Here is a 14549-nt window from a genome sequence, read left to right as displayed (position 1 = left end):
TTCCTGTGGAACCAGGTACCTTTATGCTTCAATTAACTCAGCCATCCATTGAGCCATCAGCAGGACAAAATAAACGAAGGAAGGTAGGCCCCGGCAAGTACTTTCCGGCTGAGCTCCCAGGAGCCGCCGGCAAGGACGTTGCCGGGTGCCCCAAGCTTGCCGGGGAGCAGCAACCTCCGGCAGGGCCTCAAGCACTAACCGTAGAGGCAACTGCCCCTACGGCCATAGATGAGCATTTTAGTCCTTGCTGTCGATCCCCAGGCTCTGGCATGGGTGCAGCGCACCGTCCGTTTCCTCCAAACAGGGGAACTCTCTGAGGAATAGCAAGAAGCAGAGAAAGTAGCCCGTCGGTCCAGCATGTACCAGTTCGTGGATGATGCCCTATACAGAAGGAGGCCGAACGGCATGAAATTAAAGTGCATTCCTAAGGAAGATGGACTGAAGCTGTTGGCAGAGATACATGGAGGCATGTTTGGCTCCCACATAGGGTCAAGAGCCCTTGCCGGCAAAGCGTTCCGACAAGGTATCTTCTGGCCCACCGCTCTCCAGGATGTGACTGCACTAGTAACCAAGTGTGAAGCGTGCCAGTTCCATTCAAAGAAGCTTCATCAGCTAGCCCAAGCCCTTCAAACAATCTCTCTTTCCTGGCCATTTTTGGTCTAGGGGCTCGACATATTGGGCCCCTTTCCCCGTGCTATCGGGGGCTGTGAGTACTTGTACGTCGCGATCGACAAGTTCACAAAGTTGCCGAAGTGGAACCGGTGAGAAAGGTGACAACACAATCATCCGTCAAGTTCTTCAAGGGACTAGTCTGCCATTTTGGTGTGCCGAATTGAGTCATCATCGATAACGGCACGTAGTTCACGAGCCGCACCTTCATGTAGTACATTCAAGACCTCGACCACAAGGTTTGTTTTGCTTCTGTTGCTCATCCCAGAAGTAATGGCCAGGCTGAGAGGGCGAATGCAAAAGTGTTGCGAGGCCTCAAGACCAGAACTTTTGACAGGCTACACAAGTGCGGAAGGTGCTGGATTGATGAGTTGCCAATGGTTCTTTGTTAATCAGGATGACACCAAATCGAGCCACTGGCCAGACACCCTTTGCCCTGGTATATGGGGCAGAAGCATTTCTCCCCACGGAACTCATATACGGGTCACCTCGAGTGCTCGCTTATGATGAGCTTGAGCAAGAGCAATTGCGCCAAGACGACACAACGCTCCTTGAGGAAGATCGTCTTCAGGCTGCTGTGCGAGCCACTCGCTACCAGCAAGCCTTGCGCCGCTATCATAGCCGCAAGGTTCATGCCCGAAGCCTTGAGGAAGGCGACCTTGTTCTTCGGCGAATCCAATCCGCCAAGAATTCAAACAAGTTGGCGCCGAAGTGGGAAGGCCCTTATCAGGTAATACGAGTCACCAGGCCCGGCGCAGTCTGCCTGGAGACCAAAGATGGCATTCCGGTGAGCAATTCCTGGAATATCGAACATCTTCGCAAGTTTTACCCCTAAGGCGTGGTTGCCGGGGGCCCTGGCAACCCCTCTTTTGTACTAGCCTTGCTGGCAAGGCATGTAACCCTATGTACAGAGCCAGGCATAGACCCTGTGCGCAGTCAAGGAAAGAAATCCCTTAGTATGTACAGTTTCTCGTTGATTTCCATGTTTATGTGTATATGTATACGCATGCTTGTCCAGGATATTGTACTGCTTTTTGATTCCAATAAATGTTAGTGGACCACCAAGGTTCCATGCTCTTGCCCTCTCTTCTTTCCAGCTCCGGCAAGGATGCTCGATCCTGCCAAGGACCCGGCTCTGGCAAGAAGTTGAGAAGACCGCCCGGTACGGCGACCCCCGGCAAACCAAACAGTTAAAGTTTACCTCTTGCCCATTCGTGTTTGTAACCTGTGTCTTGTGCATTAGAAAACCTCGCCACTCTCTTTTAAAAAATCGGGTGCTCCCATCCCTAGCCCGAATGCTGCTTCGGTCGGAATGGTCGTAGTAGCCCTTGCTAAAAGGAGATTGACGAGGGGCTGGACCCTATGTCTGTAACCCGGCGGATGTGATTCTCCGGCAGGCGCAGAGGGCACCGGCAGGACGGATTGCCGGGACGACTCGTTTATTTGCATTAAGGGGGCATTTCGCCTCTGCACGAACGTATACGTGCACGGGTTCCTGAGGGAGTCCTGGACTAAGGGGTCCTCGGGCGTCCGGCCTATTATCCATCGGGCCGGACTGATGGGCTATGAAGACATGAAGGCCGAAGACTATACCCGTGTCCAAATTGGACTCTACTTGGCGTGGAAGGCAAGCTAGGCGACCGATTATGAAGACTTCCTCCTATGTAACCGACCCCATGTAACCCTAGATCTCTCCGGTGCCTATATAAACCGGAGAGCATAGTCCGGATAGAGATATACTCATTACCATATACTCACAGGCTAGACTTCTAGGGTTTAGCCATTACGATCTCGTGGTAGATCAACTCTTATAACACTCATATTCATCAAGATCAATCAAGCAGGAAGTAGGGTATTACCTCCATAGAGAGGGCCCGAACCTGGGTAAACATTGTGTCCCCCGTCTCCTGTTACCATCGATCCTAGACGCGCAGTTCGGGACCCCCTACCCGAGATCCGCCGGTTTTGACACCGACATTGGTGCTTTGATTGAGAGTTCCAGTGTGCCATCGACGAAAGGTTTGATGGCCCCTTCAATCGTCAGTAATGACGTGGTCCAGGGAGAAACCTTCCTCCCCGGACAGATCTTCGTATTCGGCGGCTTCGTGCTGCGGGTCAACTTGCTCGGCCATCTGGAGCAGGTCGATAGCTACGCCCCTGGCCATCAGGTCAGATTTGGAAGCTTGAACTACGTCGCGGATATCCGTGGAGACTTGATCTTTGATGGATATGAGACTGCGGCGGTCGCTCCCCTCTCTCTGATGAACATGATTTAAATCTGTCATCGGATCACATCCGGGAGATGGATCCTGTTGCTGCAACAGCCTCAGGACCGAAGCAGATCGTGCCCTCCGAGGCCACAAAGTCCGCGGTGTTGGAGCCGCACATGGACTCGACATCCGACAATGCTTGCGTCAATGGGACTCCGGACTCGTCTCCGGCTACACGTTCCGGATCAAGTGCGCCTGCGGACACCGAGCTGGATCGGTTATCGATTTTCAAATTTAGCGCCGCAGACATCTTCCAGCATTCGCCTTTGGGTGACATACTAAATTCTTTGAAGAACTTGTCCTTGGAGGAAGACTCACAGCCGAACTATGTTCGGTTCGAGCTAGAGGCGGACGACGAGGAATTTTGCTTCCCACCCTCCACCCACTTCATAGCCACCGTCGACGACCTAACCGACGTACTTGACTATGGTTCCGAAGACATCGACGGTCTGGACGACGATGCCGACAATGAGGAAGGCCAAGACCCGCAATTCACTGGACGTTGGACGGCCACCTCTTCGTACGACGTGTACATGGTCGATACACCCAAAGGATCTGGCGACGACAAAGAAGAGCCGGATAAGAACAAACCCTCTGAGACGCAGTCCAAGCGTCGGCGCCCCAAACGCCGTTCTAAGCCTCGTTGCTCAAAGGATGGCAACACTAGCACCGGAGAAAATAGTACTCCGAGCGACATGAAAAAAATGAAGACCCTCTTGGCGCTGCATCCAAACAGCAGGAACATGACAACACGCAAGACAACCCCGATGAACAAGCCATAGAAGATAACTCGGAGGACGATAGTTACCATCCACCCTCCAAAGAGGAGACAAGCCTCGGCAACGAAGAATTCATCGTGCTGGAGGACCCTCTGGAGCAGGAGCGTTTTAAACTTCAGCTCATAGCCACAGCAAGGTGCCTGAAAAAGAAACAGCAGTAGCTTCAAGCTGAACAAGACCTGCTCGTCGACAGATGGACCGACGTCCTGACAGCCGAAGAATACGGCCTCCAGCGCCCAGCAAAGAGCTACCCGAAACGCAGACTGCTACCTCAATTTGATGAGGAGGAGCCGGAACACATATCTCCCTCGCGTAATGCGGAACGACCACCGCGTGGTCGAGACAGGGGGGCCGACCGGCCACCCCGCGGTCGGGATAAAGCGGCAACTCAGGCCAAACAGCAGCCTGCCCCACCACCCCGCAAAAATAAAGATGAAAGAGTTCGGGGTGACACGTACGACCTTCGGCAGACCCTGGACAGTAGAGCAGGGCCCACAAGATCGATCTACGGATCGCGAGGACGTGCCTCAAGGCACGAAGACGGCTACCTATTCGGACATGATAAATCTAACCATGCCCGGGCCGAATGCCGCAGACGGACTCCATCAGAGCTACACCGTGATGCGGCCTGGTACAGAGGTGCCGCACACCCTCTCTGCTTCACAGATGAAGTACTGGATCATGAATTCCCCGAGGGGTTCAAGCCCGTCAATATCGAATCATACGTCGGCACAACCGATCCCGCAGTATGGATCGAGGACTTTATTCTCCATATCCATATGGCTCGAGGAGATGATCTCCACGCCATTAAATACCTCCCGCTAAAGCTCAAAGGGCCAGCTCGGCACTGGCTTAACAGCCTGCCTGAAAACTCCATCGGCAGTTGGGAGGTCTTGGAAGAGGCTTTCCTTGATAACTTCCAAGGAACTTATGTCCGGCCACCAGACGCCGATGACTTAAGCCACATAGTTCAACAACCCGGAGAATCAGCCAGAAAATTCTGGACTAGGTTCCTAACCAAAAAGAACCAGATCGTCGACTGCACAGATGCCGAAGCCCTAGCGGCCTTTAAGCATAGCATCCGGTACGAATGGCTCGCCCGCCACCTCGGCCAAGAAAAACCAAGGTCCATGGCAGCCCTCACGGCACTTATGACCCGCTTTTGCGTGGGAGAAGATAGTTGGCTGGCTCGCAGTACAAGCACGGCCAACAAAACAAGCCCCTCCAAGGCCAAAAACAGCACCGGCAAGCTCCGGCGCAACAGAAACAAACGCCGAAGCAATGGCGATAACACCGACGACACAACAGTTCATGCCGGATTCAGTGGCTCAAAGTTCGGCCAGAGAAAGAAGCCCTATAAAAGGAGCAGCGGAAAACCATCCAGCTTGGACCGCATACTCGATCGTCCTTGCCAAATACACGGCACCCCAGACAAACTGGCCAACAATACTAACAGAGACTGCCGGGTCTTTAAACAAGCCAGCAAGGTAAATAGTAGAAACAAAGAAGGGGAATCACAGAGCGAGGACGATGACGAAGAGCCCCGGCAGCCAAACACCGGGGGGCAAAAGAAATTTCCCCCTCAAGTCAAAACGGTGAACATGATATACGCTACACATATTTCCAAAAGGGAGCGCAAGCGCGCACTCAGGGACGTCTATGTGGTAGAGCTCGTCGCCCCGAAATTTAATCCGTGGTCATCATTCCCAATCACATTCGACCGCCGAGACCATCCAATTAGCATCCGGCATGGCGGTTCAACCGCACTAGTCCTCGACCCAATCATCGACGGATTCCACCTGACTCGAGTCCCAATGGACGGCGGTAGCAGCCTCAACCTGCTCTATCAGGATACAGTATGTAAAATGAGCATTGACCCCTCACGAGTCAAGCCCATGAAGACTACCTTTAAAGTAGTCATACCAGGCGTAGAGGCCCGTTGTACGGGCTCAATAACGCTGGAGGTAGTATTCGGTTCCCCGGATAACTTCCGAAGCGAGGAACTAATCTTCAATATCGTCCCATTTCGCAGCGACTATCACGTGCTGCTCGGACGAACCGCATTCGCTAGATTCAACGCGGTGCCACATTATGCTTATCTCAAGCTCAAGATGCCCGGTCCACGTGGCGTCATTACAGTAAATGGAAACACGGAATGCTCCCTCCGTACAGAGGAGCGCACCGCCGCCCTAGCAGCAGAAGTACAAAGTGGCCTTCTCAAGCAACACCATAATCCGGTTGCCGAGCCCCTGGACATCATTAAGAGGGTCCGGACTACACTGCAGCAGGACAGCTCGGCTCGTCACGAGCCAAACTAGCAAATTCGGCCTCCGTCCCAGCCCAGACGAGGCAATGGTATTAATACCGCGCGCATATAAGCTACGCACTCATGGGTACTGACGGAGGCACAACTCGCTCGCAATCCATATTACGGCTTGATAGACCCTGGGATTCGCACGCTTCTGCTTTTTCTTTGTACAGGTCTCCTTCTCTTTTCAAGGGCTATACGGACGACCTGCGTGCAGAACACACCAAGGAGGCAAGGAGCTCTAGCGTACAAGGGAACCCCCAGGTAGTTTATAATAAACGATTACCATACTTGTTTTACATACCTGCATGCAGCTCGCCCTTGGTTACGTCATTTTCAATAGCCTTACTTGCTTATCGCATTACTTGTACAAAGTACGCCTTGACGTACTGATTACATCACAACGGTGAATAAATGATGGCGTCAGCCCATTACTTCATTTTTCCGTTTCCTCACCTCAGTATCTATTACTCATTGCACACGTACACCATGGTACGTACTAATACGCCAGGGGCTTAATTACACCCCGCATCACGGCAATAAAATTCCGAACACTTTTACAGTATTGTTCGGCACCCCGAACTTATAGCATTATATGCATCGGCTCCGAATCATGTCTTTGGTCAATAGTTGGGTTGCCCGGCTCCTGTGCTTACTACCTTACGTTCTGCTATATCGGCTAGGGTAGTAAAGGGAGAACTACTGCGATTGTGTCCCGGTTCTTCCGGACGAGCACCTCAGTAGAGACAGCCGAAAACTGACTGTCATGGTGCGGCGAGAGCCGGTCAGCTGTTCGAGAGGTTACAAATCGTTAGAGATCTTTCCCGCTTCTTGCAAAGAATCGGTTTCTCCGATTAGGCGTACATAGCGCTGATAACCCACAAGTATAGGGGATCGCAACAGCTTTTGAGGGTAGAGTATTCAACCCAAATGTATTGATTCGACACAAGGGGAGCCAAAGAATATTCTCAAGTATTAGCAGTTGAGTTGTCAATTCAACCACGCCTGGATAACTTAATATCTGCAGCAAAGTATTTAGTAGCAAAGTAGTATGATAGTAACGGTAACAGTAGCAAAAGTAATATTTTTGGTGTTTTGTAGTGATTGTAACAGTAGCAACGGAAAAGTAAATAAGCGAAGAACAATATGTGAAAATCTCGTAGGCATTGGATCAGTGATGGAGAATTATGCCGGATGCGGTTCATCATGTAACAATCATAACATAGGGTGACACAGAACTAGCTCCAATTCATCAATGTATTGTAGGCATGTATTCCGAATATAGTCATACGTGCTTATGGAAAAGAACTTGCATGACATCTTTTGTCCTACCCTCCCGTGGCAGCGGGGTCCTAATGGAAACTAAGGGATATTAAGGCCTCCTTTTAATAGAGTACCGGAACAAAGCATTAGCACATAGTGAATACATGAACTCCTCAAACTATGGTCATCACCGGGAGTGGTCCCGATTATTGTCACTTCGGGGTTGCCGGATCATAACACATAGTAGGTGACTATAGACTTGCAAGATAGGATCAATAACAAACATATATTCATGAAAACATAATAGGTTCAGATCTGAAATCATGGCACTCGTGCCCTAGTGACAAGCATTAAGCATAGCAAAGTCATAGCAACATCAATCTCAGAACATAGTGGATACTAGGGATCAAACCCTAACAAAACTAACTCGATTACATGATAGATCTCATCCAACCCATCACCGTCCAGCAAGCCTACGATGGAATTACTCACGCACGGCGGTGAGCATCATGAAATTGGTGATGGAGGATGGTTGATGATGACGACGGCGACGAATCGCCCTCTCCGGAGCCCCGAACGGACTCCAGATCAGCCCTCCCGAGAGGTTTTAGGGCTTGGCGGCGGCTCCGTATCGTAAAACGCGATGAATCCTTCTCTCTGATTTTTTTTCTCCCCAAAAGTGAATATATGGAGTTGGAGTTGAGGTCGGTGGAGCGTCAGGGGGCCCACGAGGTAGGGGGGCTCGCCCTGGGGGGGCAGGCGCGCCCCCCACCCTCGTGGACAGGGTGTGGGCCCCCTGACGTTGATTTTTCTTCTAGTATTTTTCTTATTTTCCAAATAGATGTTCCGTGGAGTTTCAGGTCATTCCGATAACTTTTGTTTCTGCACATAAATAACACCATGGAAAGTCTGCTGAAAACAGCATCAGTCCGGGTTAGTTCCATTCAAATCATGCAAGTTAGAGTCCAAAACAAGGGCAAAAGTGTTTGGAAAAGTAGATACGACGGAGACGTATCAACTCCCCCAAGCTTAAACCTTTGCTTGTCCTCAAGAAATTCAGTTGACAAACTGAAAGTGATAAAGAAAAACTTTTACAAACTCTGTTTGCTCTTGTTGTTGTAAATATGTAAAGCCATCATTCAAGTTTTCAGCAAAGATTATGACTAACCACATTCACAATAACTGTTAGGTCTCATGTTTACTCATATCAATGGCATAATCAACTAGCGAGCAATAATAATTAATCTCGGATGACAACACTTTCTCAAAACAATCATGATATGATATAACAAGATGGTATCTCGCTAGCCCTTTCTGAGACCGCAAAACATAAATGCAGAGCACCTTTAAAGATCAAGGACTGACTAGACATTGTAATTCATGGTAAAAGAGATCCAATCATAGTCATACCCAATATAAATTAATAGTAATGGATGCAAATGACAACAGCGCTCTCCAGCTAGTGCTTATGATAAGAGGGTGATGACTCAACATAAAAGTAAATACATAGGCCCTTCGCAGAGGGAAGCAGGGATTTGTAGAGGTGCCAAAGCTCAGTTTTTGAAATAGAGGTAAATAATATTTTGAGCGGCATACTTTCATTGTCAACATAACAACCAAGAGATGGCGATATCTTCCATGCTACACACATTATAGGCGGTTCCCAAATAGAACGGTAAAGTTTATACTCCCCCTCCACCAACAAGCATCAATCCATGGCTTGCTCAAAACAACGAGTGCCTCCAACAAGCAACAGTCCCAGGGGGAGTTTTGTTTGCAATTACTTTGATTTAGTTCGCATAAAGCATGGGACTGGGCATCCCTGTGACCAGCCATTTTCTCGTGAGTGAGGAGCGGAGTCCACTCCTCTTAAGAATAACCCGCCTAGCATGGAAGATACAGACAACCCTAGTTGATACATGAGCTATTCGAGCATACAAAACAGTGTTGGGGAACATAGTAATATCAAAAAAATTCCTACGCACACGCAAGATCGTGGTGATGCATAGCAACGAGAGGGGAGAGTGTTGTCCATGTACCCTCGTAGACCGACAGCGGAAGCGTTATCACAACGCGGTTGATGTAGTCGTACGTCTTCACGATCCGACCGATCAAGTACCGAACGCACGGCACCTCCGAGTTCAGCACACGTTCAGCTCGATGACGTCCCTCGAACTCCGATCCAGCCGAGTGTTGAGGGAGATTTTCGTCAGCACGACGGCGTGGTGACGATGATGATGTTCCACCAACGCAGGGCTTCGCCTAAGCTCCGCAACGGTATTATCGAGGTGTAATATGGTGGAGGGGAGCACCGCACACAACTAAAATATCGTATATCAAGTGTGTCTAGAGGTGCCCCCTGCCCCCGTATATAAAGGAGCAAGGGGGAGGCCGGCTGCCTTTGGGCGCGCCAAGGAGAGGGGGGGAGTCCTCCTCCTAGTAGGAGTAGGACTCCCCTTTCCTAGTCCAACTAGGAAGAGAGGGGGGGAAGGAAAGAGAGGGAGAGGGAGAGGGAAAGAGGGGCTGCGCCCCCCTCCCCTAGTCCAATTCGGACTCCTCATGGGAGGGGGCGCGCCACCTCCTGGCTGCTGCCCTCTCTCTCCCCTCAAGGCCCACTAAGGCCCAATACTTCCCCGGGGGGTTCCGGTAACCCCTCCGGCACTCCGGTTTTATCCGAAACTTCTCCGGAACACTTCCGGTGTCCGAATATAGTCGTCCAATATATCAATCTTTATGTCTTGACCATTTCGAGACTCCTCGTCATGTCCGTGATCACATCCGGGACTCCGAACAACCTTCGGTACATCAAAACATATAAACTCATAATATAATTGTCATCGTAACTTTAAGCGTGCGGACCCTACGGGTTCAAGAACTATGTAGACATGACCGAGACACCTCTCCGGTCAATAACCAATAGCGGAACCTGGATGCTCATATTGGTTCCCACATATTCTATGAAGATCTTTATCGGTCAGACCGCATAACAACATACGTTGTTCCCTTTGTCATCGGTATGTTACTTGCCCGAGATTCGATCGTCGGTATCTCGATACCTAGTTCAATCTCGTTACCGGAAAGTCTATTTACTCGTTCCGTAATACATCATCCCGCAACTAACTCATTAGTCACAATGCTTGCAAGGCTTATAGTGATGTGCATTACTGAGTGGGCCCAGAGATACCTCTCCGACAATCGGAGTGACAAATCCTAATCTCGAAATACGCCAACCCAACAAGTACCTTTGGAGACACCTGTAGAGCACCTTTATAATCACCCATTTACGTTGTGACGTTTGGTAGCACACAAAGTGTTCCTCCGGTAAACGGGAGTTGCATAATCTCATAGTCATAGGAACATGTATAAGTCATGAAGAAAGCAATAGCAACATACTAAACGATCGGGTGCTAAGCTAACGGAATGGGTCAAGTCAATCACATCATTCTCCTAATGAGGTGATCCCGTTAATCAAATGACAACTCATGTCTATGGCTAGGAAGCATAACCATCTTTGATTAACGAGCTAGTCAAGTAGAGGCATACTAGTGACACACTGTTTGTCTATGTATTCACACAAGTATTATGTTTCCGGTTAATACAATTCTAGCATGAATAATAAACATTTATCATGATATAAGGAAATAAATAATACTTTATTATTGCCTCTAGGGCATATTTCCTTCAGTCTCCCACTTGCACTAGAGTCAATAATCTAGATTACACAGTAATGATTCTTACACCCATGGAGTCTTGGTGCTGATCATGTTTTGCTCGTGGAAGAGGCTTAGTCAACGGGTTTGCAACATTCAGATCCGTATGTATCTTGTAAATTTCTTCCCACCTGGACTAAATTCCGGATGGAATTGAAGCGTCTTTTGATGTGCTTGGTTCTCTTGTGAAATCTGGATTCCTTTGCTAAGGCAATTGCACCAGTATTGTCACAAAAGATTTTCATTGGTCCCGATGCACTAGGTATGACACCTAGATCGGATATGAACTCCTTCATCCAGACTCCTTCATTTGCTGCTTCCGAAGTAGCTATGTACTCCGCTTCACACGTAGATCCCGCCATGACACTTTGCTTAGAACTGCACCAACTGACAACTCCACCATTCAATGTGAATACGTATCCGGTTTGCGATTTAGAATCGTCCGGATCAGTGTCAAAGCTTTCATCAATGTAACCACTTACGATGAGCTCTTTGTCACCTCCATAAACGAGAAACATATCCTTAGTCCTTTTCAGGTATTTCAGGATGTTCTTGACCGCTGTCCAGTGATCCACTCCTGGATTACTTTTGTACCTCCCTGCTAAACTTATAGCAAGGCACACATCAGGTCTGGTACACAGCATTGCATACATGATAGAGCCTATGGTTGAAGCATAGGGAACATCTTTCATCTTCTCTCTATCTTCTGCAGTGGTCGGGCATTGAGTCTTACTCAATCTCACACCTTGTAGTACAGGCAAGAACCCTTTCTTTGCTTGATCCATTTTGAACTTCTTCAAAACTTTGTCAAGGTATGTGCTTTGTGAAAGTCCTATTAAGCGTCTTGATCTATCTCTATAGATCTTAATGCCTAATATATATGCAGCTTCACCGAGGTCTTTCATTGAAAAACTCTTATTCAAGTATCCCTTTATGCTATCCAGAAATTCTATATCATTTCCAATCAGCAATATGTCATCCACATATAATATCAGAAATGCTACTGAGCTCCCACTCAATTTCTTGTAAATACAGGCTTCTCCAAAAGTTTGTATAAAACCAAATGCTTTGATCACACTATCAAAGCGTTTATTCCAACTCCGAGAGGCTTGCACCAGTCCATAAATGGATCGCTGGAGCTTGCAAACTTTGTTAGCTCCCTTTGGATCGACAAAACCTTCCGGTTGCATCATATACAACTCTTCTTCCAGAAATCCATTCAGGAATGTAGTTTTGACATCCATTTGCCAAATTTCATAATCATAAAATGCGGCAATTGCTAACATGATTCGGACAGACTTAAGCATCGCTACGGGTGAGAAGGTCTCATCGTAGTCAATCCCTTGAACTTGTCGAAAACCTTTCGCAACAAGTCGAGCTTTATAGACAGTAACATTACCATCTGCGTCAGTCTTCTTCTTGAAGATCCATTTATTTTCAGTGGCTTGCCGACCATCGGGCAAGTCAACCAAAGTCCATACTTTGTTCTCATAAATGGATCCCATCTCGGATTTCATGGCTTCAAGCCATTTTGCGGAATCTGGGCTCACCATCGCTTCTTCATAGTTCGTAGGTTCGTCATGGTCTAGTAACATAACCTCCAGAACAGGATTACCGTACCACTCTGGTGCGGATCTTGATCTAGTTGACCTACGAGGTTCAGTAATAACTTGATCTGAAGTTTCATGATCGTTATCATTAACTTCCTCAGTAATTGGTGTAGGTGTCGCAGAAATTGATTTCTGTGATGATCTACTTTCCAATAAGGGAGCAGGTACAGTTACCTCATCAAGTTCTACTTTCCTCCCACTCACTTCTTTCGAGAGAAACTCCTTCTCTAGAAAGGATCCATTCTTAGCAACGAATATCTTGCCTTCGGATCTGTGATAGAAGGTGTACCCAACAGTCTCCTTTGGGTATCCTATGAAGACACATTTCTCCGATTTAGGTTCGAGCTTATTAGGTTGAAGTTTCTTCACATAAGCATCGCAACCCCAAACTTTAAGATACGACAACTTTGGTTTCTTGCCAAACCATAGTTCATAAGGCGTCGTCTTGTAGCGACCAGACCTCAAATGGTCTGTGCTGCTGTGCACCAGTGTCATCCCTGGATCAGTAATGCTGACATGCACAGTACAAATGGAGGATTTATAACAGAGTAGCAATCACACACTTATTACATCGAATATCTCCGAAGAGATCAAGTATAATAAACATGGCTTAAGGCCATCTAAAACGATAACAGCGGAAGACTTGGAAGATAAGTGAGTCCATCAACACCAGCGGCATCACTGAGTATAAGACCACGAACTAAGGCACCTTACTCATCGTCTGAAAAGTCTGCAACATGAAACGTTGCAGCCCGAAACGGGTCAGCACATAGACTATGCTGGCAAAGCAACACATAGAGAGCAATGAACAATGATAAGGCTATACTATATGCATATATGGCTGGTGGGAAGCTCTATGGTTACAATTTTTGCGAAAAGCCAATTTTATCCTACTACAAAGGAATAAATTTTATTTAACTATCATGGTGGTTGAAACATTGAGAAGGTACCTCCAACTCAATCCCAATTAAGTAACATCATTAACCCAACAAATTAATTATAAGTATCACGGTGATGAGATTCAAATGATAATCCAGGTACTAGATACTCAAGTTGTCCATAACCGGGGACACGGCTAATCATGATCAGTTTGTACACTCTGCAGAGGTTTGTGCACTTTTCCCCACAAGACTCGATCGCCTCCGCTTGATTCTCGCACTGCATGATGTTTGAGAAACGGATGACCGAGACACAGTCTTTCAGAAACAGTCACTCTCTACTCTGGATGGACCGGTACACCTACTTTCCCTTACATCTGCTAGTCCACCTCTTCAAGAGATCATGTAACCTACTCAGCTATGCTAGAGCCCATAGTAGCTTGCGGCTGCACACGGAAGTTTCTAGCATGAACAATCTTATGATCCCTTTGAGCCTGGGTGGCGGACCTTAAACATACAGACAACACTGGGTTCTCCAGGTGTCTCAATCCACCCAGATGTGAGTTTTAGTTGCCACCTTAAGTTGAAGCATTATTAAACACTCACATCTGTCATGAATATCTCTCAAACCCAATCCACGTCTACGAGCATAGCATGGCAATAATATAAGCAACGTAGAAGTAACTCCCAAGGGTTTGATAAAGAACAGGTAATAGGTACTACCTCAACTACTTCCCAATACCCACAGTTTAATTAGATCCTAATCATGCAATGTGTTTGAGGAAATAGATCTAATGCAATAAAACTGGGTATGAACGGGGTATGATCAAAGTGTTACTTGCCTTGCTGATGATCCGCAAAGCCTAGCGAGTCGAAGTAACAAGCGGCACACTCCGGGTACTCTATCGCAAACAAACAAGCATACAATCAGTACTCATCTAATGCACAGGTAAAACTCGAAAGAAAGATCCAACCAGAAAGTTCAACTTAAGAACTCCGGTTTGCAAAAAGAATCAACTCGAAAGAAACAACGAAAGTCAAACGGCGAAAGAAAGAAACTTC

The sequence above is a fragment of the Triticum aestivum genome, chromosome 1D (assembly GCF_018294505.1).
Source record: "Triticum aestivum cultivar Chinese Spring chromosome 1D, IWGSC CS RefSeq v2.1, whole genome shotgun sequence".
Lineage (NCBI taxonomy): Eukaryota > Viridiplantae > Streptophyta > Magnoliopsida > Poales > Poaceae > Triticum > Triticum aestivum.
This window is presented reverse-complemented; position numbering follows the sequence as displayed.